Source organism: Saimiri boliviensis, chromosome 8 (genome assembly GCF_048565385.1).
Source record: "Saimiri boliviensis isolate mSaiBol1 chromosome 8, mSaiBol1.pri, whole genome shotgun sequence".
NCBI lineage: Eukaryota > Metazoa > Chordata > Mammalia > Primates > Cebidae > Saimiri > Saimiri boliviensis.
In genome coordinates this window covers 56,105,297-56,128,021 of record NC_133456.1, presented here as the reverse complement: position 1 = coordinate 56,128,021, position 22,725 = coordinate 56,105,297, and the positions used below count along the sequence as shown (strand labels likewise).

The window sequence follows — 22,725 nt, the reverse complement described above, 5'->3', positions numbered from 1 at the left end:
TAATAAGTTATTCAGCGTCTAAAGGCCTTAAGGTACCAAACATAGCACAAGATAGAAAAGAAACAAATTTACCTTGACATTTAGCTGTAAATTGAAATTAATTCATATAAAATACTGAGATGAAACACTTTAGTTGTAGAGTTTTGCATACTGCTTAGCTTTCATGATTTTGTCACTTTAGATTTCCATTCAAAAGTGTGCTTTTAAACTCTTGTGAACTTATTAGCTGAGTAAAATTCTCCAGCTATCCACTTTTTCCTGTATTTTCTTACTCTGCAGGCGAAAACAGCATTTTTAATATTTAACATTCTTATGTGATCTCCTTCATATGGATTGTTTTTCGTTTTCTTGTCCCTGTCCCTACCTATTCTGGAGTCTTCACAGGCCGGTGGGTGCACTGCCAGATCTGGGTGTGCGTGTGTGGTGTCAGGATACCATTACTGGGAAATGGGTGACTGCAAAACAGTGAGGCCTGCTTGTAGGGAGATGACATAACCAGCAGCTCACTGAATGCCACTGCCAAGACAAATAGGATTGAGCTTTCCCCTCTTGGTGGCTGTCCTCGACCATGCTGAAATTCATTGCCACCCTTGGCTCTGCTTTTCTCTAACCTGGAGGAGCTTACTGAAATTTCTACCCAAAGGGGAAAAAAAAACAAAGGGACCAAAACAGGATGTAAGTGAAGTTTCAATATTTGAAACCAGGAAATAAATGATGAAATGTAGAAAAGCCAGGGAGGAAATTCTAACTGGCACCAAGTTGGGAGGTCAGCATCAAAGGCCACAAGATGCTGATGAGGACTTGTATTTCAAAAGTTCTTTAACCTGTGCTTCTTGTGAGTTGAAGTAACACATTTTTTTAGTCATTCTCCATCACCACCCTTTCTAATTACCAGTTACCACCCTTAGTGCCCTGGGAGGGCATGCAGGAATGACGGGAAGTTCCAGGACCTCACTTGGATAGCCACCCTAGGTGGCCACCCCCTTCCAGTGTCCATGCAGTAGGCAGACCATAGGGTCACGCCCAAAAGCTGTGTAAGGTGCATTTCCTCTTAAGTAAGACATAAATTAGAGAGCAGGAAAATGTTGGCTGTTGATTTTTTTTTGAGGGAGTTTATTTAATACTATTTTAATATTAAAGAATTTAAAAAGAATTATTATCACTTTACTGCTTGTCTCTCAAGTACAGCTTTATCCACTGCTCTGTCTCTAGCACCTAGAACAGGGCATGGCAGTGTTGAAAGAAAAACTTCAGCCAAATTAAATTTAAAGGACTGTAATAGAGCAATGAATGATTCACAAATCAGGCAGTCCCCAGAATCACAGCAGATTCACAGAGACTCCAGGGATGCCTTGTGGTCAGAATAAATTTATAGACAAGAGAAGAGAAGGGACATACAGAAATTGGAAGTGAGGTGCAAAAACAGCTGGTTTGGATACATGTTGGCGTTTGCCTTATTTGAACAAGGTTTGAACACTAGGTAGTGTATGACTGGTTGAAGTATGGCTGCTGAGGTTGGCCAAGACTTAGCTATTGTTACAGGCGCATACTCCTAAATTAGGTTTTCAATCTTGTCTACCTATTAAGTTAGGTTATAGTTGGTCCACAAGGGCTCAAATATAGAAGTACGGAGTCCTTCTCAGGCCATATTTAGTTTGCTTTAACAGCAGATACTAGATACCCATTAAGTTTTCATGAAATGAATGTATGGTCCACAGATCATCAGCCTCAGAATCTCCTACGTGGTCATTACAAAATAACTACTAGGTACTAAGTTTAGTACCTGGGTGATGAAATGATCTGTACATCAAACCCTCATGACATAAGTTTATCCATATAACAAACCTGCACATGTACCCTGAACCTAAAGGTTAAAAACAACAGAAAAACCAAATGCAGATTCTTAAGCACAGCCTAGGCCTTCAAAATCAGAATGTCTGGGAGAGAGCCCACAGAATCTGCATTTTAAAAAGGGCATCCCCTGCAGATCCACTGGCGCTCTCAGATTTGAGCACTCTTACCCTACAGACACACCACTTGTTTCCAATTTCCTTGTTGCTTTTCATATATGTTGTAACATGATGAATGAATTTGGTTCCTGTCCTCTATTCCATGCTCCATCACAGCAATATTATGTAATGGATATCCTCAATATAATGAATGAATGCCAATATTATATAATGAATATTTTAATGCTGTTGGACAAAATTGACACTCTCTTTATTACCTATTTCCCCGTTGTTGAATTACCCATTTCTTTACCTCAACTATCTTCCTTTATTCTGTATTAAGGCAGAGAGTATGTAATTTAGACATACATCTTTGTTTTCTTTTATTTTTGAGCTATTTCCTTGGTGAGCTGGGTGTTCTTTCTAGAAGTTTCTTGCACACAGGGTATCTAATATCCAGAGAGCTCCCTTCATGGTTCCCTCCCTCCATCCCTTCCTTTTTTCTGTTCTGTCTTCTCCCCCCACCTCCCCACCCCGCTTTTTTTTTTTTGAGACAGAGTTTCATTGTTGTTGCCCAGGCTGGAGTGCAATGGCATGATCTCAGCTCACTGCAACCTCAGCCTCCCAGGTTCAAGCCATTCTCCTGCCTTAGCCTCCTGAGTAGTGAGGTTTCACTATATTGGCCAGGCTGGTCTCAAACTCCTGACCTCGTGATCCGTTCACCTTGGCCTCCCTAAGTGCTGGGATTACAGGCATGAGCTACCACGCCCACCTGAATTTCTTTTTCCTAGGGCATGAGAGAAGATTCAGTGAGAAAAAGGGACATTTTCAAAGAATGTTTCTCCTTCTTCTCCCAGGAAAAGAAACACAGAACAAAACAAAAATATAGCCAATCTGACATGAAAAATGCAACTGTAAACATTATAATTTCTCCTTCAAATAACAGAGTTATGTAGATTGTATTTGTCTAACAAGCACTTACATACCACTTGATATAGGTCAACACTGTAGTGGGCATTTTACAAATTGTTTTTTTTTTTTTTTTGAGACAGAATTTCACTCCACCACCCAGGCTAGAGTGCAGTGGCATGATTTTAGCTCACTGCAAACTCTGCCTCCTGGGTTCAAGGGATTCTCCTGCCTCAGCCCCCTGAGTAGTTGGGATTACAGGGGCATACCACCATGCCCAGCTGATTTTTGTATTTTTAGTAGAGATGGGGTTTCACCATGTTGGCCAGGCTGGTCTCAAACTCCTGACCTAAAGTTACCTGCCTGGCTTGTTCTCCTAAAGTGTTGGGATTACAAATATTGACCCTCAAAACAAAATTTGATCTGCATAACAACCCTGTAGCATGTAGGTGCTCTTATCTCCACTTACGGTTGAGGAAAGTGAGACACTTGCTAACATTCTGCATGATATACTTAACTGTCAAATCAGAAAATGACAGTCATAATTAGAACTTTGACCTCATATCGAACAGTGGTAGTTAGAAACCAAAAAGAGAGCCAACCATTTTATATTAGAGTTGGTCTGGGAGACCAAGCAAATTATGTTCGAATCCCAGAATGATCAATTGTCTGTTTGAGGCTATTAAAATATATCTGTACTTCTCCAGAGCACAGATAAAACTTCTTCAGATATCATTTGCTTGTTCCTGGGCAAAGCATATGAAAGCCAGTCACCCTCAGTAAGGAATTCTTTTGGTTTAAAACTGAATATTTGACTAGTGTCAGGATTACTCCTTTTGGTGTTTTTTTTTTACGTTTTTTTAAATTATTTTTTTGCAAATGGTGTTGTATTAGCCATTATTAAAAGTAACGCTTCTCACAGTCTATACTGTGCATACTTCTTGGTGAAGCTGCTGGTCACAGGTGAGGAAGGAAAGTGACTTTCTCTAAGAAAGCTAAGGATGGGTGCGATGGCTCATGCCTATAATCCCAGTATTTTGGGAGGCCAAGGCAGGCAGATCACTTGAGCCCAGGAGTTCAAGACCAGGCTGGGCAACACAGTGAAATCCCCACTCTACAAAAAGTAAAAATAATTCGCGGGGCATGGTGGTGCATGCCTGTAGTCCCAGCTACTCAGGAGGCTGCGGTGGGAGGATTGCTGGAGCCCAGGAAGCAGAGGTTGCAGTGAGCCAAGATCACATCACTGCACTACAGCTTGGTCAACAGACTGAAACCCTGTTCCAAACAACCACAACGACTACAACAACAGAAAGTTAATACTTTTCCTTAAATGCCTCAAAGCCGTTGGGAAACACTTCTTAATTCTGAGAACGTTATTTTCTTCATTTATGAGAGAAGCCAAACTCAACAGCTTTAGACTTTAAAAGTTGGGGTTTCATTTCAATGGTGTTCAAGTAGCAGTGGTTCTTAAGAGGGTGTGGGGTGGGGGATATTGTCCCCTTAGGTGACAGTTTGTAATCTGGACTCATTTTTGGTTGTCAAAACTATGAGAGTGCTACTGCACCTAGAGGGTAGAGGCCAGGGATACTGCTTAAACATCCTACAATGCCCAAGACAGTTGCCCACCACAAAGAAATATCTAGCCCCAAATGTCAATAGGACCAAGACTGAGAAAGTGTACTTTGGAGCAATTTGATGCAATTTTGTGTTAGTTAACTGTCTTGGTTTTTTTTTTTAGACAGAATATTGCTCTGTTGCCCAGGCTGGAGTGCAGTGGCGTGATCTCGGCTGACTGCAACCTGTACCTTCCAGGTTCAAGCCATTGAACTGCCTCAGCCTCCTGAGTAGCTGAGATTACAGGCTTGTGCTACCATGCCTGGCTAATTTTTGTATTTTTAGTAGAGACGGGGTTTCACCATATTGGTCAGGCTGGTCTCAAACTCCTGACCTTGTTATCCACTTGTCTAGGTCTCCCAAAGTGCTGGGATTACAGGTGTGAGCATATGTGCCCGGCCCCTGTCTTCATTTTTTACTAGGAGCAATGTAATTCTAATTCTTTGTACCTTGATTCCATTTACAGTTTTTTTCTTGAATACTGTTTCATTTCAAATTATAAATTTTGAGGCGGGCGGCAGTGGAGGGAAGAGGTAACAGATGGTGTCAGTTGCCAGGAAAACTATAGTACCTCTTAGAGTTTCCGTCATTGTTGAATTTAGGAATAAGTGGGGATGGTTTAAGGTTTGGGGTTTGTGGGGACTTGAGAAATCTTCCACTGAAACATGCTACGAACAAACTAAATCATGGGTAATACCTTGTGGGTTGTCTCTGGGTTGTGCAGTCTGATAGGCACTTTGCTGACATTTGTTTTACTTCTTATAATAGTTCAATAAAATTCAAAATGTTACCAATATTAAAGTCGAGGAAACAATCTCAGTAGAAAAGTAATGGGACCCATGTTATAGACTGAATGTGAATCTCCCCAAAGTTTATATGTTGAAATCCTAACCCTCAATGCGATGGTGTTAAGAGGTGGGACTGTTGGAACCTCTGGAAGGTATTTAGATCATAGAGGTGGAGCCCTCTTGAATGGGATTAGTGCTGTTATAAAAGAGACCCCAGAGAGCTTACTTACTTTCTTTTCTGCCACATGAAGATACAATGAGAAGATGACAGTCAGCCGGGCACGGTGGCTCACGTCTCTAATTGCAGCGCTCTGGGAGGCCGAGGCAGGTGAATCACCTGCGGTCGGGAGTTCAAGAGAAAATGGTAGTCTACATCCCAGAAGAGGATCCTCAGCAGAACCTGACCATACTGGAACCCTGATCTTGGACTTCAGCCTCCAGTGCTCTGAGAAATAAATTTATGTTACTCATAAGTGACCTAATCTATGATATTTCATCATAGAAACCTGAATGGACTAAAATATTTCCAAGTTTCTTGTGGAAGTGTGGCATACAGAGTAAATTCTCTGAGCAACCCTTCTAGTATTGCCTTCCCTAAGTGCTCTCTGCTTTGCTTGGAATAAGAGGTATGAGCGTTTGGAGAACCCTCCCCTGGGTGTTATTCTAGTGCTTTGCTGCTTTCCCTCCGAAAGGATGGCATAGCCCAGCTCTTGGCACATGGTTGCCAGTGATGTAAAAGTTCTATTTATAAGGATTAAAGAGGGAGGGCTCACAACAACTAGGTAACTTGCAGTCTCTGCCACATTCATATTTCAAGATTCATCTTCTTCTTCTTCTTTTTTTTTTTTTTTTTTTTTCATTTTAGTCACTTAATGATTCTTCCTTCCTTTATTCTTCCTTGATCTGCAGGGATTGTGAAACAATCCAGAAACTCAGTAATATTATGAACAACATTTATCAAGTGGCCACAACGTGCTTACTAATGTTCAAATAAGATGAGGAATGTCAGCTTTGCTCCCCAAACCTTGTTAGACTCAAACCCCCATGAGACTTGATACCATGACTGCTTATGTCCTTTTATTCCCCAAATCAATTCCCCTTTCCTTTCTTACGGGGTTTTAAATGCAGATGACACATTCAGGGAAGATGAGAGGGCCTGTCTGAGTTGGAGAAGTAGGAGTTGGTATTTTACAGAGCGTGTGACATTCATACTTCATGATTTAGATGGGCCCATAATTTCACTTTCACCATTGAAATATTTTTTCCCAAGTTAGAAAATGAACCATTGTTAGTGCTATTTGACAGTGTTTCTTTGGGATACTTTTCATCATGCAGTCTGTTTATGAGTAATTAAAGATTCACCATCATCATCTACATTTAGCTGTTTGTGATTTGTGCGGAGTTCACATTGAGTTATTGATTTTCCCCCTTGCAGTGTAAACATGAAAGACTATGAAATAATGATCTTGCTGGTAAAATATAGTTTGCATATTTTTTAATAATGAAGACATTTGGCTGTATTAGTCTTCCTGCCCATAGGAATAGAAATGTGGAAACCTGCAGGAGATATAAAAGGCATTTTTTTTAAAAAAAGGGAAATAAAAGAAAAACTCTTCATGTACAACTGTAGGGCCACAATAAATTCAAAAGAATGTATTTTCTTGATGATTTAATAGCCCATTTAATTCCTAATCCATGTTAGTTTAAAGTCAATGTAAACTGGTTTATGTGTTTTTCTTTAGCAATATAATAAATTGATTTTGGGATGGGGTGCAAAAGAATTATGAGTTCTAGTGTTTTATTCTGTTGACTCAGGGTCTTCTAAATTAATGAGTTAAACAGGACAGGATATAGCATCAGAAGAGAGTTCCTGCTGTTTACCTACGATGGTTGCATCCTCACTAAAAAAATATGCACTGCCCTCTGTTACAAAGACACCCGCCAGAACCTTGTTCTTTTGTCTTTGAGGACTGTTTCCCCTTGTGCTCTGCCAGCCTATCACAATAAAATGATTTCAGTGATGTGGTCTCATTGCAGGAAATGTTTAATGAGTCTCAGGAAAACTATAAATAAATCTTATGTCATTGTTACACCAGAGAACATCTTCAGGCCTTAGATAATTAGGATATCCCACCTAGGTTTATTATGAGAAGTTTTCATTCAAAGAGGTGTATGCTTGATACTTGATTTTAATTTATTTTATTCTGGGCTTTAAATTGTCCTGTCTCAATGCAGGAAAAAAAAAGCATCAAGTCTCTTAGCTAGTAGGGAGGTTGTCATTTTTAACAAAGTCCTCATAAGATGGAAGGGGGCATTCAGAGGTTAGTCATCTGTCCATCTCTAGCCTGCAAATATTAATATTACTCAAATCACCTTGAACAGATAAGTGAGAAGAGAGCTTGTTGTTAAAGGCCCTTAAAGACCTTTATTTATATTAATTTAATATATTTAATATATTTATATTAATTTATTTAATATAATATTAAAGCACATTTCAAAATTTTTACCCGAAGTAACATTTTAGTTAAATTGAAAGAAAATGTTTCTATCCACTGACTTAATTCTTTATTTCTCGTGAAAGCTATATTTTTATTTGTAGCTTAGATAATTGAAGAATGTTCTTGGTAGCTTGAAGTTTGTCTTCCTTGTTTGCATTTGGATTTGATAGGAAGAATGATCATATTGACATATAACATGGAATATACTTTTTAAGGTAAAGGTGACGGGTCATTTATTTCCCAATAGAGTATTACTTGGTCCATATTCTTTTGATTCTGATGATTTTTTCTTTTTTAGAAAAGCACATTAAAAAAAAATGCTGTATTTAATTTTGCAAAAAAAGGAATGATAGCCTGATTTATACTTATTTGGGCTAGATTAATCATCTAACAGAACAATGTCCCTTAGGCAAAATCTTACTTAATTTGGAGTAATTTCATTATTTATCTCTTTTCCTTTTTTTTGGTGTTAAACATTACTGTCTGCAGTGGCTCTTCTGCTTGTCAGAAGTTAATTAAGTTGCAACTATAAAAAACCCCACGAAATAAAAGATGTGGCTTACAGATTCTATTTAGCAGGTTAGGCATAGCCAGTTGTGGCTTATCCAAAGCAAGCCGCCTAGCAAACGCACATGCACCCTGATGGCTTCACACTGCAGAGGCTGCCGATGGCCGTGTGGTTAGACCATCATCCACAAACTAGCTCACCAGGGGAGTACTATCAGCCCCTGACACAGTCTCTTTCTTTCCCCGTGGGCCTGTGGACCACCTCCAGGAAAAAGCTGACTTCTAAACAATTTCCTGGTGAGCCAGCTGGGGAAGGAGAGGATTTCCTTAGCTGAACACTGAGCACTGCTGTTCAAAACAGACAAAACTAGCAAGCGCTAGAAATCTGAGGGAAAAGGGCAAGGGAGAAGTGACAGGGAGGGCCTGGCTGAGGTCTGCAAATAGGTTGCAGGAGTTTTTAAGGTGTTTTTCAGGCAGCCATTCTTTTGACAGCTCTTCGAAATCTCAAACAGTAATAACTTGCTGTTGGAATTTAGATTTCGGAATATAGGCTTCCTTGTCTATTGCTAATTTACTTCACTGATGAGATTCTCTTTCTGATACAGTGGGTATGGTGTAGGTTTTGCTTTCAGTAAGCTGTACAAAATTGTTAATCATCAGGAGGAGATACTGTCTGTGGAGAAAATTAGGTAGAAATTAACAACAACAATAACAACAACAGTTGGAAGCTGAGCTCAGTGGCTCACACCTGTAGTCCCAGATACTCAGGAGGCTGCAATGGGAGGATTGCTTGAGCCCATGAGTTTTAGATTGCATTGACCTGTGATTGTGCCACTGTCCTGGAGCCTGGATGACAGAGTGAGACCCTGTCTACACACACACACACACACACACACACACACACACACACACACAGGCGCACATGAGACTTTGAAGGTGCAAGATACTTTGGAGATTGCCCTCCTCCATAACTAATATATTAAAATGTACCCACTTTCCTGATGAAATATGTATATCTACATAGGAATTTTTTTTTGAGAGAGAGAGTTTTGCTCTGTCACTTAGACTGGAGTGCAGTGGTGTGATCTTGGCTCACTGCAACCTCTGCTTCCTGGTTCAAGTGATTCTCATACCTCAGCCTCCTGAGTAGCTGGGATTACAGGTGCCCGCCACCATGCCTGGCTAATTTTTGTGTTAGTAGAGACGGGGTTTTGTCTTGTTGGCCAGGCTGGTCTGAAACCCTTGCCCTCAGGTGATCTGTCCACCTCGGCCTCCCAAGTGCTGGGATTACAGAAGTGAGCCACTGTACTTGGTCACTACATAGGAATTTTTGATTTGCAGTTGACTTACTGTGGATTATACTTAGGGGATTCTGATTCTGCTGTTTCTCTGTATTTTGCAGTCAGTTCCCTTCCTCCCACCATATTCCTGATATTTCTAGGGCCTTGGGAGGTTTGTTGGCCTAGGTACTGTGTCTCTGGTATTGACGAATTATGTTACTCTGTTCTTAAAACCCTTCCATGGCTCTCCATTGATTTTAGGATGAAGGTCAGTCAAAGCCTTTAACCTGGTCCTTTGTGTTCTGGCTTCTGTCTGCTGCCTAACAAAGCCCCCAAGCTTAGTAGCTTTTTTTTTTAAAAAAAAAAACCAAAAAACAATGATTGGTTATTGCTCATTATTTTGTGAGTTGGCCAGATAGTTCTTAGGCTGGTTTCACTTGGGCTTACTCATCTGCCGAGTTGACCTTGGTCTTGGCTGACCTGGAAGTTCCGGTGTGACTTCCTCTGCATGTTTGGCCTTGGTACTGACTGTCCTCTGAGGCACCTTGGTGTCTCTTCCACAATGATTTATTTTCCTGCAGTAGGCTAGACTGGCTTCCTTACTTGGCAGTTTCAGGGCAGCATTTCAAAAGAGGAAAGGTGGCAGTGGCAAGGCACCTTGAGGCCCATGATTCTGAGCTCACACAGTATCACCTTTACCACATTCTCTTGGTCAAAGCAAGTTCCAGGCCAGCCAAAATTCAGAGGGTGAGATAGCAGACTCTACCTCTTTTTTTTTTTTTTTTTTCCTTTTTGACAAAATCTCTGTCTATTGCCCAGTCTGGAGTGCAGTGGTACAGTCGTGGTTCACTGCAGCCTCAACCTCCTGGGCTCAAGGGATCCTTCCATCTCAGCCTCCCAAGTAGCTAGGTCCACAGGCACACACCACCACACTCAGCTAATTAAAAAAAATTTTTTTGGTAGAGATAGATTCTCACTTTTTTGCCCAGGCTGATCATGAACTCGTGCCCACCTTGGCCTCCCAAAGTGAACCACCATGACTGGCCTCTACCTCTTGGTGGAGTTTGCTGCAGAGAATTCAACTATAAAACCATTCTTACTCTTTCCACTTGCCCCCTTTTGTTCAACATTGTAATCACTGAACCTCTTTCAGTTCTTTAAGCTCACTTTGTTCTCCAGCTTTTGGCCTGAAAATATGTGTTTCTCTCCACCTGAAATGTTCTTTCTTACCTGTTTTTTTCTAGCTGACTACTATACATAGTTTAGACTTTTATCTTCAATGTCATTTGCTAAGGGTGTTCTTCCTTTCCAGACACCCTAGCTTTGGGGAACTGTAATCTCTCTTCTGTGATCTAATAGCTCCCTATGCTTTCCTTGTCATAATAGCACTAATCATTCCTTTCCTGGAATGTTTTGTTTTTTTTTGAGATGGAGTTTTACTCTTGTTACTCAGGCTGGAGTGCAATGGCGCGATCTTGGCTCACCACAACCTCCGCTTCCTGGGTTCAAGCAATTCTCCTGCCTCAGCCTCCTGAGTAGCTGGGATTACAGGCACACGCCACCATGCCCAGCTAATTTTTTGTATTTTTAGTAGAGACGGGCTTTCACCATGTTGACCAGGATGGTCTCGGTCTCTTGACCTTGTGATCCACCTGCCTCGGCCTCCCAAAGTGCTGGGATTACAGGCGTGAGGCACCGCGCCTGGCCTGTAATGTTTATTTTTTGTTTTTGTTTTTGGCATACTGTAGAAAGGCGAGTCTGGTATTTGTCATGTTCTTACTGTGTTTGTACCTAGCACAGTGGCTTATTATAAATAGAATTAAATAAATACTTGTGGAATACAGATAAAATTGTTGCAGATTACTTACTGACGTTTGCTCACAAGAAGATTTCAATGTTCCCCTTTGTAATATCACCCCACAACCTCCCCTGTAAAAAAAAAAAACAACACACAACCTTTTTCTTTTTAGCCCACAATCTGGCATCTAGCCCAATACAGGAGGGGAGGGACTTGGTTTTATAATTAGTTGTGGGCCTTTTTCTTAGATGTACTCCATCATTAGTCCTGTTAAATCACTTGCAAACATCAAATCGATATTTGGAAAAAGTGTACCTGTAGTCTATAAAATACATGGTTAAAGATGCCACCTTAAGCTAAGCCTTTGTTTGTAAAGAACAGAGAAAGACTTTTTGCTGCTTCATCAGACCTATTTTTTGTTTCTTCTTTTTCTGAACCTCTATTATATTTAGAATCATCCCTATAATCCCAGCATTTTGGGAGGCTGAGACAGGAGGATCTGTGGAGGCCAGCAGTTTTAAGACCAGCCTGGGCAACATAGCACGATCTGTTACTATCTTAAAAAAAATTTGGTAAAATGTATTAAAAAGCAAAAGAATCAGTTAATTACACTAATTGCCTTCTAATTATTCCTGTGCGTATATTGGTGTCTCACCTAGATTCATCATTTTGAAGGAATAGGGATATGTTTATACTCCATTTATTTTCCACTGTGCATACATACTATGATAAACAATTAATAAAACAGGCTTATCTAAGATGTCTGTCTTCTTTTACTCCAAATTCTGTATTTAGTATAGGTTAGGAGTTTCAATGAGTATATATCCTAATCTAGCCAATTGTAGCTAACCTCCAAGACCCCTCCCCTCCTCCCTATAGTTTTCATCTCCATATATTAATGGCCTTGTATAGACCCCTCCCAAGCTGAATAGGACTGACATTTAAGCCAACAGTATGTGGTAGAAATGACACAGTATTGCTCCCAAGGCTAGGTCATAACAGAATTGTGGCTTCTGCCTTGCTTTCTTGGATCTGTCACTGTGGGGAAGGCTAGCTGCTATACTATGAGGACATACAAGCAATACAACCATTGGGAAAGGTCCATGTGGTGAGGAACCAGGGTCTCTTGTCAGCAGCCATATTAGTGACCATTTTAGAAGCAGATTCCTTAGTCCCAGTCAAGCCTTCAGATGAACGCAGCCCTGACCAATGTGTTGACATGAGATAATGAGCCACAAACTAAATTGTCCCTGACATGTAGAAACTCCGTGAGATAATAAATGCTTATTGTTTTAGGCCGCTACGCTTCAGCCATTTTGCATTCTCTCTGTACTCCAAGGATAGGATATGGTTTTTGTCTTCAAGTGGATTAATAATGAGTTTAGTCCTGGAAAATATTCTTTCAGCCATATACGCTTATTATTTTAGCCGTATACGCTTAAAATACTTATTGAAACAAGTATAATCATAAACTTTTCTGAATGCTTAATTTTCAATGGAGCTTTTGGTTAGGTGCTGCCTAGAGGTAGATGGTATTGTTTCCTCTTTCATATCAAGATTTAAACTTTGAGAAGATAGAACTGTTAAGTAAATGTTGTCTGGTATAGGATACTGCAGCATCATACTTTATTTAAACATAGTTACGAATCAGCTTTGGTTGCAATTAATAGCCTAAGCAGAAAGGAGAATTATCTAGAGAAGGCAAAGTCTCATGCAACCCAAGGGGAAGGATGGAGAGGGTCTCATGAAGTGTCTTCTTCCCTGTGATTATGCTTTTTTCTAGATGGGCTTTCTTTGATTTTCCATCTACAAGGTGGAATTTGGAAGCCCCATTGGCTCTCTTATTATACAATGGCTTTAATCACAGAGTTTCTGTGGTCCAGCTTCCTTGAAAGAGAATTTCATAGGTAGAGCTTGAAGTAGGTGCCCATGCCTAACGAAGTCAGCCATTACTTGGGTGGGTGGAACTCAAGGGCTGCCCAGAGCTTATTCCTGTTGATAGTATATGTATGTTGGGGGTCGTGGGAATGCTGAAGGGGATTGTGTTCCAAAGAAGAAACCTCAGGGAAAGACAAATACATCAAAGTTGTCTGCTATTGGAGAGAGCCAGTTTTAGAAAACATATTACCTAATCTTTCCTTTTTACTTTTGGTTTTTAAAATGAAGTCTCACTGGGCGTGGTGGCTCACGCCTGTAATCCCAGCACGTTGGGAGGCCGAGGCGGGTGGATCACGAGGTCAAGAGATCGAGACCATCCTGGTCAACATGGTGAAACCCCGTCTCTACTAAAAATAAAAAAAATTAGCTGGGCATGGTGGTGTGTGCCTGTAGTCCCAGCTACTTGGGAGGCTGAGGCAGGAAAATCGCTTGAACCTGGGAGGCAGAGGTAGCAGTGAGCCAATGTGAGCCAATATCCACGACTGTGCTCTAGCGTGGGTGACAGGAACAAGGCTCTGTCTCCAAAAAGAAAAAATAAAAATAAAAAAAGAAAAGGCAGTAGTAGCATGGGATGCTCCTTGGCTATTTTTATGGTTATTTCTTCATTATATGCCAAATAAGGGATGGATTATTTGTGTGTTTTCCAGGAAAGGGGTGGGCAATTCCCAGAACTGAGGGTTCCTCCCTTTTCATACTGTATATGGTAACTTCCTGACGTTGCCATGGCATTTGTACACTGTCAGGGTGCTGGTTGGAGTGTCTTTTAGCATTCTAATACATTCTAATTAGCATATAATGAGCAGTTAGGAGGACCAGAGGTCATTTTCATCATATCTTGGTTTTGATAGATTTTGGCTGGCTTGTTTACCACAACCTGTTTTATCAGCAAGGTCTTTGTGACCTGTATCTTGTGCTGACCAACGTGATCCTTTAACTTAGAATACCTAACCTCCTGAGAATGCGGCCCTGTAGGTATCAGCCTCATTTTACCCAGCCCCTATTCAAGGTTGAGTTGCTCTGCTTCAAACACATCTGACAAAGTGATCAACCCAACTCTGCCTCCTAAAGTGCTGGAACCACAGGTGTGAGCCACCTGGCCCAACCACAAGTGGACATTTTGATGAAGACATCTCCATCTTATTTGGGGAAGTTAGTAGTAAACACTGAGACACAATGGGAAGATGTTGGTTTTTCTTTCAGATACAGATATCATTTTTAATGTGATTTGCCCTTCTAGGAAAGCTGTGAGATACACAAGGAAAGTATTTTCCTCTTTGGCTGATAAAGATACCTGAAACTTGGTTTAAGTGACTTGCCCAAAGTTTCATAACTCTTAGTAAAAGTCAGAGAATAGACTAGACCTCAGAATTTCTACCTAGCCCAATTTCCATTCTACAGGCCTTTGGTATACTTAGCTTCTTACCCGGATTTATTACCATTTGGGTTGATTTCCTCTTTGAGGACCTTTTGTTTGTGGGAATTTGTTAGAGTTTTAAGGTTTCATGGCTTTTGAGGCATGAAAAAGTCTCAAGTTATTCAAGATAGAATTATCTAGTATCTTATGTAGATTGCACTGAATTCTTGACTTAAAAATCATCCTTGATTTCTGCCTCTGTGATGACTGAGGTTTTGTCAATTTTAGAAATACTACATATGAAATGAATTTTGAGTTAGATTGAGAAGGAAGGATGACTGAGGTATAGAGATAGGTTGTGGGACAGATGCTCTACAGCTTCATTGTCACAGGTTTTTTTCTTTCTTTTTTTCTTTTTTTGAGGCAGTGTCTCCCTTTGTCACCCAGGCTGGAGTGCATCGGCAGGATCATGGCTCACTGAAGCCTAGACCTCCTGAGCTTAGGTGATCCCTCCTGCTATGACCTCCCAAACTGGTGGGATTACAGCTGTGAGTCACCGTGGTGCTAGGCCTGCTTTTTAAATTAAATATACTGAAAGCATCAATGATAACCTCTTATGTCCTGGCCACCCATTATCATTGTATCTCGGAAAACTCATGCTAATTGCATCTTTAATTAAAACTATTTCAGTCATCTTCAGGGTTCTTTTGAAGTACAGAAAAGATTTCATTATTTTGTCTAGAGGCTGAAATAATGGGCATCCTGCAAGGTATGGTTTTCCTTACGTAATGGCTCTCACTGTGGTTGCATTTTTATTTGAAAATGGTAAGTTTTAAAAGAGAAACTACACCTTTCATATTTAAAAGAAGGCATTGACCCATTTTCTCTAGTGATTAGAACCGTGGAAATTAGACTTAATTAGAGTTTTAGTCTTTTGGCTGAAAGGAGACAATTGAATACAGCAACTCAAAGTTACTTGCCTGCCACTGTGGCAATGTTGAGAGATGCAGTTGAGATTCCTGCCTTCACAGAGCAATTGAGGCCAGTGGAAAAGCAATACATTGATTTCATCTCATGTACTCCTGACAAATGAGGCCACCCAGTTTTATTGAAACAATGGTACTAGTTCAGTTATCTGAAATACTCTCTCACTTTTAAGTTCATTCCTATATTTTTTTTAGCCCAAGTTCTCTTAGCAAGTGTAATCAGTGCTGGTTAATGGCTGAGAACCAGCTCTGGGCAGGAAGCACTGATTTGTAGTGTTTGCCAATTTCCTTTGTGTAAATGCTCCCACCATGGCCAGTATGAAGTGACCAATGTAAACTCACTGAAGCTAGTATTTGGAGGAGTTGCACACAGTTGGCTCTCTGGTGTTAACATGTATCAGTCATTGCTTTACACACCAGGGGTGTATCAGTGAATACAGCTGTAAAAAAAAATCCTTGTCTTCATGGAGTGGGGGAGCAGAAATTCATGTAAAAGCAAATCATGTTGCATATTAGGAAGTGAAAATTCTCTGGAAAAAAAAAAAGAACAGGGTAAGGGGTATTATGTATACTGGAAGGACTTGGGTTGCAGTTTTAAATAGGGTGATCATATTCCTCTAATGGCTTAATTTTCAGATACTCATCATTCTTGATTGCTTTTTCTGAAAAGGACATGCTGTGTTAAGTAGTTGAGTTTCCTGAGTGCCTGGTGTGGTCTGCTTGGCTCACTGTGAGGACAGGATCTCACTTTCCTTGGTTTCATCCCTGACGGGTTAGGAATGAGCCTAAGCGTTCCTTCTGTCTTCTCCGAACCCTGTCACACTCTTGGCTAATGTTGATCTTGTGGTCAGCCCAAACCACAGTCCCTTTCCACAGAAACTGCCAGCCAAGCCAAGCCTTCCTCATTGTATCATTTTACCAATGATTGATTGAACCTAAAAGTAGTCCTTTACATTGATGTCTATGATTTTTCATTATGTAAAAAACCTATAGAAGCAGCTTGATTTATTGGCAAATAAATCTGCATTTGTGACATCCCTGGTTGTTAATGCTGCTTGAAGCAGTGTTTTCGGAAGTATGGGACCGCCTGTGATGAGTGAGGGCATTGGGAGCAGTTCGCACTTGTGGCATTAAATGGCTTTGAATCCTACAATGAGACAGTCAGACCCTTTGCAGGTCACATTCAGTGAGTGTGGCTTTGTGGAGGAGAAAGTATTATTTTAGTGCCAGTGAATCTTTAATATATTCTTACTAGCAAATCTACCTTTTCAGGAGAGAAAAAGGCACAGGTGTTACCAGAAAGGGGTCCCCATCGAGACCCCAAGAGAGGGTTCTTGGATCCTGCACAAGAAGTAATTTGAGATGAATTCATGGAGTAAAGTCAAGGCAAGTTTATTAAGAAAGGAATAAAAGAATGGGTACTGTATAGGCAGAGCTGCCCTGAGGGTTGCTGGTTGCCCATCTTTATGGTTATTTCTTGATTATATGCTGTACAAGGGGTGGATTATTAATGAGTTTTCCAGGGAAGAGGTGGGCAATTCCTGGAACTGAGGGTTCCTCCCCATGTTACTTATTTATTTATTTGAGATGAATTTCACTCTTGTTGCCCAGGCTGGTGTGCAATGGCGCAATCTCAGCTCACTGCAAACTCTGCCTCCTGGGTTCAAGTGATTCTCCTGCCTCAATCTCCTGAGTAGCTGGAGTTACAGGTGTGCACTACCATATCTAGCTCATTTTGTACTTTTAATAGAGATGGGTTTCACCATGTTGACCAGGCTAGTCTTGAACTCCTGACCTCAGCTGATCCACCCATATCAGCCTCCCCAAGTGTTGGGTTTACAGGTGTGAGATACCATGCCCGGCCCCCATTTTAGACTATATAGGATAATTTTCTGATGTTGCCATGGCGTTTGTAAACTGTCATGTTATTGGTGGAAGTGTAGCAGTGAGGACAACCAGAGGTCACACTCACCACCATCTTGGTTTTGGTGGGCTTTGGCTGGCTTCTTTATTGCAACCTGTTTTATTAGCAAGGTCTTTATGACTTGTATCTTGTGCTGACCTCCTGTCTCATCCTGTGACTAGGAATGCCTTAACTTAATGGGAATGCAGCCCAGCAGGTCTTAGTCTTATTTTATCTAGCTTTCTTTCAAGATGGAGTTGCTCTGGTTCAAACTCCTCTGACAGAGGAGGTGGAGGAAGGGCTGGAGGCAGGGAGAGAGAGAGAGAGAGAGAGAGAGAGAGAGAGAGAGAGAGAGAGAGAGGAAAAGAAGACTTCAGTTTTGTATCTTCTGGACATGACAGTTTTTAAGTAAAAATAATATTCTTTTAGATTAGGTGATAACACACAATAATGTAATAAAATTTCCTTTCAGATTAAAGCTATTGAAGTTAAAAAATGAATTCATTTGAAGAAATAATAAGGAACGGTTTTGATTTGAATTTTTCTTTTATTAGTTGTATGATCTTGAGTAAGGTGCTTAGTACTTGCCATTTCAGTTTACTCATCTGCAAAACGGAGATAAAAGTATGTACCTTAAAGGGAAGTTGTGGTGATTATGAGTTAATATGGCCAGGTGCAGTGGCTCACGCCTATAATCCCAGCACTTTGAGAGGCTGAGGTAGGTGGCTCTGTTGAGCCAAGGGGCTCAAGACCAGCCTGGGTGATATGGTGAGACTGTCTCTACAAAAAATACAGAAATTAGCTGGGTGTGTTGGCTTGTGCCTGTAGTCTCAGCTACTCAGGAGGCTGAGGTGGGAGGATGGCTTGATCCCAGGAGGCAGATTGCAGTGAGCCAACGTTGCCCCATTGTACTCCAGCCTGGGTGACAGAGGGAGATTCTGTCTAAAAAAAAAAAAGTCCATTAAAGATGGTTAAGAGTATAAGAGTGAATTATTTTTTGAGAGGCTGGGTGTCTTTATTTTTATCAGTCTAACAAACATGTTCTACGTGCTGAAGTATTTAGTGTTCTAGGTTATAGAAATAGAAAGAGGAGTAACCCATATTGTGTGAATACAGTGAACAAAGTTCCCATTGTTTTTCTCCCAACTCTGCATCAGGGAATTATGTGGTCCCTGGCCTTGGGTTGTTTGTTTACAGTTGGCCTCGTTGGGTCAAGGTGGGCCTTTTTACATCAAATCTGAGCGAGGTGCTCTTTATTGTCATTCTGTTTGGCCTTTCTGCCAGTTTTTGTGTATAAACAATACAAAACAACAACAACAACAACAACAACAACAACAAAAACAAAAACACCCCGCTACGTGCGCTGAGGCCTTTTATTACCTTGGAATTTATTTCCAAAGGAAATATCAAGGACAATTCAGTGGAAGAAGAATTGGAAATTTAAAGGTGGCTTAAACAGGCATCTATTTTTTTCTTCCTCTGCCATCTCATGGCTTAAATGATAAAGTCTTCTCAATTCCTGGATGAGCAATAGAAGTAGACAAGGCAGAAACACAGGCATGGAGCAGGTATCCCATGGTGAACTCTACAGGACTTGAGCTTTCCCAGTGATAGAAAATGTTTTATGGGGAGATCAAAGGATCCCGTGGTCAGCCAAATTTGGGTAAGACCGGCATATGTAAAGCTCAACAAACTTATTTTCGTGACTTCTCTCAGAAGGGTTTTATGGACAGAAATTCATCAAGATGTGCTACAAAATAAATAATAACAATTAACTTTTATTTAGCACTTACTATGTGCCAGGCATGAATGTGAGCAGTTTACATACATTAACTTGTAAATTCCCACAACAATTTTATGAGGTAGGCATGGCTGTTTATTCTCATTTGATATATGAGGAAACTGAAGTACACAGCAGGGAGGGGCAGTGTGGGATGCAGGGATTCCTAATCAAATCTGACCAGAGACTGGTTTAGTGGTGCACCTTTCGTAATTAAGAACCCACCAAACCCATCTGGGAAACCTGCTCTAATCCTCTAAGCAGGCTGTGACTTCAGGTAGATAATTTGGGGATGAGGGATGGCCCCACTTTGATCTCGTTTTGTTTGAGTGTTCTGATTTCTGCCCTAGAAATGATGGCTTCTCCTAGAATCCTTGTGTTAAATAAATTTATCTCCCAATAATATTCTTGCTTGATTTGATGCTAGAAATTCTTGAAATGGGACTCATGTATCTTAAAGTGACAGGCTTAATTTTCTAATTTTACAGTCTCCTGGAGAGGGAGATGCAATCTATTGCTGTAGACCAACCCTTCTTAATTTGGGTATTTTAGTAGTTTCTCTGGAAGGTGAGAATTTGATATGTAGAAAGGGAAGACATGTTTGAATAGGGCTTGTGATCCTACTTTAGTCCAGTGAAAGAGCACTTGATTAATAAATCATTTAAATCTTCCTAAAGTTAAAAGGATGGAAAACGCCACTTTTTAAATCACAGTTTTAAACGCATGTCAATTGGTAAAGAGCCGTAATGGCATTTTTTTACAGATGGTCTTAGCTTCAATTATTCATATATCTCCTTGAATTATTTTAGTATTGCTCAAGTGATGAAATAATGTTGGATAAATTACTGTTTCTGCTCCTGTGGACAGTTGAGTCTAATACTTAAAAGACACTTTAATTATCTTCTGTTAATATTTCTCTTAATGTAAAATTCAGGTTCATTGATGCTGTAAGATTAGGTGCTCATACTTTACAGTTTCAGAGCTGATGCTAGTTGGAATTGCTTCTTTGTGGTAATGAGAAGACAACACTCTTTTAGTCAGGTTGTGAATATGGAGAGAGCTGTATTTGAGGCCCAACATGTTTTTATTTTATTTTATTTTATTATTTATTTATTTTTACAGAGGAGTTTCGCTCTTGTTGCCCAGGCTGGAGTGCAATGGCACAATCTTAGCTAACCACAACCTCTGCCTCCTGGGTTGAAGTGATTCTTTTGCCTGAGCTACTCGAGTAGCTGGAATTACAGGCATGCACCACCATGCCTGGCCAATTTTGTATTTTTAGTAGAGTTGGGGTTTTTCCATGTTGGTCAGGCTGGTCTTCAACTCCCGACCTCAGGTGCTCCTCCCATCTCAGCCTCCCAAAGTGCTGGGATTACAGGCGTGAGCCACTGCGCCTGGTCTGAGGCCCAACATGTTATTTGGCCAAATGAGCTTGTGTGGTGCAATCCCTGTACGGCTGTATAGGATTGGCCAGCCTTATCTCGTATCTCCCATAACACCCTTAATATCTCCTTGTTAATTCTCATCTCACTTAAAGTTACCAGTTGAATGTCTCTCATTCTTGCTAGAGGGTAGACTCCCTCAGGTATGGGCATATATTTGTCATATTTACTCTAAGGACAAACACAGTGCTAGGTGCCTAGTAGGCTCTTTATGATGTTTATTACTTAAGATGTTTTTTTGGGCCGGGCGCAGTGGCTCAAGCCTGTAATCCCAGCACTTTGGGAGGCCGAGGCGGGTGGATCACGAGGTCGAGAGATCGAGACCATCCTGGTCAACATGGTGAAACCCCGTCTCTACTAAAAATAAAAAAAATTAGCTGGGCATGGTGGCGTGTGCCTGTAATCCCAGCTACTTAGGAGGCTGAGGCAGGAGAATTGCCTGAACCCAGGAGGCGGAGGTTGCGGTGAGCTGAGATCGCGCCATTGCGCCATTGCACTCCAGCCTGGGTAACAAGAGCGAAACTCCGTCCCCAAAAAAAAAAAAAAAGATGTTTTTTTGAATGCTAGCTTAACATTTACATGCATGGATGGGTGGATGGATACATATGGAATGGATAGAGCAAGTATAGGTCTTACATACAAGAATTAGAAATCTTTTGTCTGGGGCATGTGATTCTGGGATGTTGGAGTCAAAATTGCAGGCCGGTATGGAATAATCAAATTTTATCTAAGCACTTTTAAGCCCTAAGGGAAGCTATAATTTGCAAATCTCCTCTGTTTTGAATCTCTTGTGTTCAGCATAGCCAGATGTTCCTGTTATCAAGAAAAAATGGTGTGTTTTCCTATTATGTGTAATCCTGCCAGAGTTTCTCATAGACATAGTTGTAAGTTAGGTCTTCTCATGGCTATTGGAAGGGGCTGGAAATACTCCAGTGGTTATTATTTGACACAAACCTGCTAATCTTCCGAATATCTGGTTATTCCTGTCTCTCCTTTCTGTGCACTGACTTTCTTTGGCGATGAAGTGCTGGCATTGCAATACTCCATTGATTCATTGTATTCTTTTCCCAGGTGTAATCGTTTCCGTGGGCTGCTGTAATAAAATACCACAAACTCAGTGACTTTAAAACAACAGAAATGTATTCTCACAGTTTTGGAAGCTAGAAGTCTAAAGTCAAGCAGGGCCTTGCTTCCTTTGAAGGATCTATGGATCCTTTCTTGTCTCTTTCTAGCTTCTGGTGGTTTCCAGCAATACTTGGCATCCTTGGTTTGTATCTGTGTCACTCCAATTTCTGTCTCCTCTTCACATGGCTGTCTTCCCTCTGTGTGTCTGTATTTCTGAGTATCTGCTCCTTTCTGTAAAAGGACACTAGTCATACTGGTTTTAGGGATTACTCTGATTGATTATGACCTCAACTAATTATATCTGCAAAAGTCTTGTTTCTAAGTAAGGTCTGGATGCTAAATAAATAGTGTCCCCTAAAATTTGAGTCCACCACAGGTTCCAGGTGGACCCATAATTTGAGGGGACATTATTCAACTCGGTATACCGTATTTTAACTCTTGCATTTAGCTGCTAATGCATGAGTCTAGGTCTAGGCTCTACTTTTTTTGTGTGTGACCTTGTACAAGTCATTTAATCTCTTAGAGTCTCTGTTTTTATATAGGGAACTAATAATAGTACCTGTATCTTAGGAGATTTTGAAGGTTAAGTGAGTGATGCAGATAAACCATGTTAATACAGAGCTAGCACATGGCAGATACTTGATATACTCCTGTTACTATTGTTCATTTCTTTCATATCTAACCCAAATGCATTTTCTATATATATATTTTTTTCTCTCTCTCTGTGTGTGTGTGTGTGCACGCGCGTGTGGAGACAGGGTCTCATTCTGTTGCCCAGGTTGGAGTGCAGTGGTGCAGTCGTGGCTCACTGCAGCCTCAACCCCCTGGGCTCAGGCTAAATTTCTTTTCTGATT

General features: G+C 40.7%; 1 protein-coding gene and 1 long non-coding RNA gene across 23 annotated transcripts in view; both read left to right on the top strand.

The window, feature by feature from the left end:
- Positions 1–22,725, top strand: part of MAGI1 (membrane associated guanylate kinase, WW and PDZ domain containing 1) — a 680,038-nt gene that overhangs the window by 93,117 nt on the left and 564,196 nt on the right. The window lies entirely within an intron of this gene.
- The window catches only part of LOC141585385 (uncharacterized), a 118,601-nt gene that overhangs the window by 24,888 nt on the left and 70,988 nt on the right, over positions 1–22,725 (top strand). The window contains exon 1 of the long non-coding RNA XR_012518811.1: positions 1–22,725. This exon is cut by the window's left edge and continues 24,888 nt beyond it; it is cut by the window's right edge and continues 18,826 nt beyond it. This is a non-coding gene — a long non-coding RNA (uncharacterized LOC141585385).